Consider the following 5,770-nt stretch of genomic DNA (forward strand, 5'->3'; position numbering starts at 1 on the left):
ACCCGTCTTCTCTGTCGCTCACTCTGGGAGCTGTAGACCGGAGCTGTTCCTATTCGGCCATCTTGGCTCCGCTTTATTTTTTAAATAAATCAATTATTTAAAGTGTACTTGAGATAGCATCTTTCATTTAATCCCAAGTTAATTGTGTATGATCACTATAATATTGCAATGACATTCTGGAAATAAGTTCCAAGTATATCACCATATGCTTATTAGTAGCTATCACATAAATCTACCAACTTTGAGGGAAATATTTTACTAATTTTTCACTGACCCTGAGATATTCATCTCACAGTATAGCTGTGATTTATCTGAACATTTACAAATTTTAACAAAATTTTTTTCTTTCTATTGCGGGAATCAATATGTTAAATTATATACTACAATTCAAGTAAAATAATGATGGTTACCAGTGTGTTTTCTGATACTGCCCATGATAGGTAGAGTGAAATTGCAGCATAAAGAGTAACCAGAAACCTATATTGTAAACTTTAAATAGCCTTTAACATTATTAGAGGGGAAAAAACCTAATGGGTAACAATGGAGGTTGAGATAGTTGACTTCTAGACTATCACTGTTCTGTGCTGGCTGAATGATCTCAGAAGAAATCAGGTCTATTTTCCTGCTTTGGAAAATACAGGAATAGCATAAAACTTAATTTCTTGGAAAAATTACTTAATCTCACTGGATTCAGTGTTCTTGGCTATTACTTGAAGGAATTGGTATAGACGTGTTGCTGTCAATTCTGGATGCACTTTCCTGGGACATATAAGAGATATCAATGCTCAGCTATATTTACCCAAATCAATTAAACCAGTCCCTGGAGGATGTGGTCTAATCAGTGGTTCTAAAACTGTAGTGTGAATCAGAATCACCTGAAGAGCTTGTTAAAACACAGATTGGTAGGCCTCACTCTCAGAGCTTCTGATTCAGTAGGTTTGGGAGGGTGAGGCCCGCAAATTTGCATTATCAAGTTCTCAGGTAATGCTATGCTATTGGTCTGTGGACCATACTTTGAGAATGATTGGACTAGGCATCTGTGTAAATGTGTGTGTGTGTATCTTTCTCTCTCTCTGTCTCTCTCTCGTGTGTGTGTGTGTATCTCCTCAGGTGAATTCTAATCTCAAAACTCTTGGTATAGAAAATACCAATAAGGTTGCTTAAGTTCTAAGATACAGAGATTTTAACATAATAAGAGTTGTTAAACATCAAGATGATTTATATAGAAAGGAGATCTGTGGAGAAATATCAACTTATTGGTGAATTTTCATTAAAAACTTGTTCTTATAAAGCCTTTTACAGTATTTTTTGAAAACTAACTTTTTTTACTGCATATATTGTTCTTCATTTTTCCATAGATAACTTAGTTGATTATCAGTGTCTCATCATTTGATAAGACCAATGGAAGGTTTGAATAGTAGCCAGGTGCTTTCAAATTGCTGGAAGAGAATCTTATAAGTTAGTAGTTCAGAGGCAATTCTGCAATTGTTTCAATACGTGGGATTGCAATAGTGCTCTAAATACGGATTCTTTTACATGACCATGTATAAACCAAGGAGTAGTCTGTATTTTTCAGTATCAATAAAGAGCCCAATTTTTTAGATGAACTATTTAAAGACTTTTCCTTTGGTCCCTTATATTTTCTTTCCTTTCCTAGAGGCCCTCAATCCTCAGGCCTCTGACACCTCATGCCTTCATCCCCTCTCAGTTCCTCCAGGATGAGGACTGTCTCCCATTACAGTGATGAGCCACTTCATCCCTTCTCAGTTTCTCCAGGATAAGGACTGTCTCCCATTACAGTGATGAGCCAGGAAAACATCTGAATGCATGCTGTCACCAAAATAAACAACCTGGGGCTCAGGTTTGCCAGTCATTTTCTTCAGAACTTTATAGGGGTGGAGAGCATTCTCTTGGGAGTACCAGCCAGGCTTACAGAGATGGCAGTGCCTGCTGCTCTTCATTATTCTCGAGTCTCTGGAAAGGCCTCTGACTTAGTAAATGAAAGAAGAAAACAAGCTTCAACACATTTGTAATCACAATGTCAAAAAGGTCTTCAAAATCATTCTCAATGACATATTCTCAGAGAAACCTACCATAATCACTGCGAGAACTGGTAATTAACACAATCGTTTTCCCAGTATTCTTTAGCTGTTGAAGCCATTTTTTTCTTTTTTTTTTTAACAGATTCAGGACAACTGTGCAAATATCTGCCTGGATCTCTTTTTATTTCTGGAAAATATATACCACAGTTTTCCTTAAAAGCTGACATTTTGTAATTGTGTTGAATACCAGCAAATATATCCTTCCAAAAATAAAAGGGTTTTTGACCATTGTTTGGTTTTGTTAAATAGTCCACCACTCTGGCACATTAAAGAGTTACTGGAAAGTCAAAGCAGTTATCATGAAACAGTACCTTCCTGAGTGGCAAGCCATTCCAGTGTCCAACAAGAACTGCTTCCACTCCTTCTTGCCATATGCCTCTGTCAGCACCTCTTGGAGTCAGCATATTGTTGCCATGGCTTACGCGAGAAGAGTGCCATTATCTGCAAATTTAATGAAATTCTCATCTTCTAACTCCAATGCCAAACCCTTGAAACAGAAAGACCAATCCTCTGGGGTCACATTGAGCATTTCCTTATCATACCCTTTCTCCTAAACTAGAAACTGGGCAAAGCTATTGTAAATGAGCAGGGTGCTTTGGGGCAGGTTGTAGTGACACAGACTGTAGTCTGAGTTTAAGCTGACAGAGTCACTGGTGGCTAGGAAAAACAGCTGAACCATGGCTGCGTGGGGAGAAATGAGGAGTGTCTCAACCTGGCAGGGTCTGAGGAGAAGACAGGTGGGACACTGCCAATCAATCCTATGATTTTTGTCCTTCATTCTGTTAAAATGACGTATATATTGCATCACATGGATAAATCCCACTTGGTCATGATGAATGATCTTTGTAATGTATTTTTGAATTTGGTTTCCTAATATTTTCTTTAGGATTTTTGCTTCATTATTTGTCAGAGATATTAGCCTGTAGTTTTCTTTTATTCACGTGTCTTTGCCTGGTTTTGTTATAAGGGCAATACCAGCCTCATAGATGAGTTTGGAAATATTCTCTCCTCCTCTATTTTTCAGAATAGTTAGAGTAAAATTGCTATTTATTCTTTAAATGTTTGATAGAATTCAGCATTGAAGCCATTGGGTCCCAGATTTTTTTTTTAACTTTTATTTATTTATTTATTTATTTATTTATTTATTTTTTACTGAAAGACTTTTTAGCATGGCTTCAATCTCATTACTTGTTATTGGTCTGTTCAGGTTTTGGATTTCTTCCTGATTCAGTCTTGGTAGCGTGTTTGGGTCTAAGAAGTTGTCCATTTTTCTAGATTTTCCAATTTATTGGCACATAGTTGCTTACAGTAGCCATTAATGATCCTTTGAATTTCTTCAGTACCAGTTGTAATGTCTTCTTTTTCGTTTCTGATTTTACTTATTTGTATCCTCTCTCTTAGTCTGGGTAAATGTTTGTCAATTTTGTTTAAATTTCAAACAAGCAACTTCTTGTTTTATTGATCTCTTGTATTGTTATTTATAATTTCAATTTTATTTCTCCATTTATTATTTCTTTTGCACTACTAATTTTGGGTTTGGTTTGCTCTTGCTTTTCTAATTCTTTAACATGCATCATTACATTTTTTATTTGATGTTTTCCTTCACGTTTGATGTAGGCACTTATAGCTATAAACTTCCCTCTTAGTACTGCTTTTGCTGTATATCATAGGTTTTGGTATGTTTTCTTTCCATTATCATCTGTATCAATAATTTTTAAAAGTTTTTTCTTATTTTTTTTTATTGACCCCCTGGTCATCCCAGGAGCATATTGTTCAATTTCCATGTATTGGTATAGTTTCCAAAATTTCTCTTCTAATTGATTTTTGGTTCTATTCCAATGTGGTCAGGGAAGATGCTTGATATTATTTCAATATTTTGAATGTTTTCACACTTGTTTTATGGCCTAACATATGGTCTATCCTTAAGAATAATCTGTGTGCTGAGAAAAAGAATGTGTATTCTGCATTCATTGGATGAAATGTTCTGTAAATATCTATTGATCTATTTGGTCTATAATGACGATTAAATCCCATGTTTTCCTGTTGATTTTCTGTCAGGATGATCTGTCTATTGGTGAAAGTGGGGTGTTGAAGTGTCCAGCTATTGAAGACTCCAGAGATTGGAGTCTATCTCTCTCTTTAGCTCTAATAATATTTGCTGTGTATATCTGTGTGCTCCAATATTAGGTACACATATATTTAAAATTGTTATATATTCTTGCTGCATTGATACCTTTACAATTATATAGTGTCCTTCTTTATTTTTATAGTTTTTGTCTTGAAATCTGTTTTGTCTGACACAAGTTTAGCTACTGCAGCCCTTTTTTGGTTTCCAATGACATGGAATATCTATTTCCATATTTTAAATTTTCAATCTCTGTTTTTTTATAGGTGACGTATGTTTCTTGTAGGCAATAAATCATTGGGTCTTGCTATTTTTTATCTATTCAGCCATTCTGTGTTCATTTGCATTCAGTGATATTATTGAAAAGTAAGAACTTACCCTGCCACTTTATTATTTGCTTTCTGCTTGTTTTGTGGTCTTCTCTTTATTTTTTGCTTCTTTCCTGCCTTCCTTTTAGTGAAGGTCATTTTCTCTGGTGATATGATTTAATTTCTTCCTTTTTATTTTTGATGTATTTATTGTATTTTCTTGGTTTGATGATACCAGGAGCCTTGCTATTAATATCTTATAAGCCATTATTTTAAGGTGAAAATAACCTAACATTTTTTGCATGAATAAACAAAAAACAAACAAAAATAAAATTAATAAACACTCTATGTCTTAACTTCGTCCTGTCACTTTATAACTTTTGTTGTTACAATTTATACCTTATTGTGTAACTGTGTCTTGAAAAGTTGTTGAAGTTATTATTTTTTATTGGTTCATTATTTAATCTTTCTACTTAACAGTAGTTTACCCACCACACTGATGGTGTTATATTTTGAGTTTTTCTGTGTACCTTCTATTACCAGTGATCTTTTACCTTCAAATGATTTCTTATTGCTCATTAACATTATTTTCTTCCTGAATGATGTACTCCATTTAGTATTACTTGTAGGACATATCTTGTGTTGATAAAAATGCCTCGGTTTTGTTTGCCTGGGAAAGTCTTTATTTCTCTTTAATGTTTGAAGAATAATTTCACCAGATATACTACTCTAGGGTGAAAGTTTTTCCTTCAGCATTTTCAATATGTCATGCCACTCTCTCATAGCCTGTAAGGTTTCTACTAAAAAGATCTGCTGCCAGCCATATTGATGCACCATTGTGTGTTATTTTTTTTTTCTCATGCTTCTTTTAGAATCCTTTCTCTATACTTGACCTTTGGAGTTTTGTTATTACATGCCTTGAGGAAGTCGTCTTTGGGTTAAATCTGCATAGTGTGCCATTACCTTCTTGTACTTGAATATTAGTAACTTTCTCTAGGTTTGGAAAGGTCTCTGCTTTTATCATTTTGAATAAACTTTCTACTTCTATCTCTTTCTGTGCCTCACCTTTAAGGCCAATAACTCATAGATTTGCCCTTTGGAGGACCTTTTCCAGATCTCCCTGGTGTGCCTCACTGTTTGTTGTTCTTTTTTTTTTCTTGTCTCCTCTGACTATTACCAAATTGCCTGTCTTCATGCTCACTAATTCTTCTCTTCACAATTTTGCTATTAAAAGC

At 34.7% G+C, this 5,770-nt stretch overlaps 1 pseudogene; it reads right to left on the minus strand.

The window, feature by feature from the left end:
- Positions 1 to 1,363: 1,363 nt before the first annotated feature.
- On the minus strand, positions 1,364 to 2,781 carry LOC101149180 (5'-nucleotidase domain-containing protein 1-like; annotated as a pseudogene).
- Between the last annotated feature and the right edge of the window lie 2,989 nt (positions 2,782 to 5,770).

This window comes from Gorilla gorilla, chromosome X (genome assembly GCF_029281585.2).
Source record: "Gorilla gorilla gorilla isolate KB3781 chromosome X, NHGRI_mGorGor1-v2.1_pri, whole genome shotgun sequence".
NCBI classification, from domain to species: domain Eukaryota; kingdom Metazoa; phylum Chordata; class Mammalia; order Primates; family Hominidae; genus Gorilla; species Gorilla gorilla.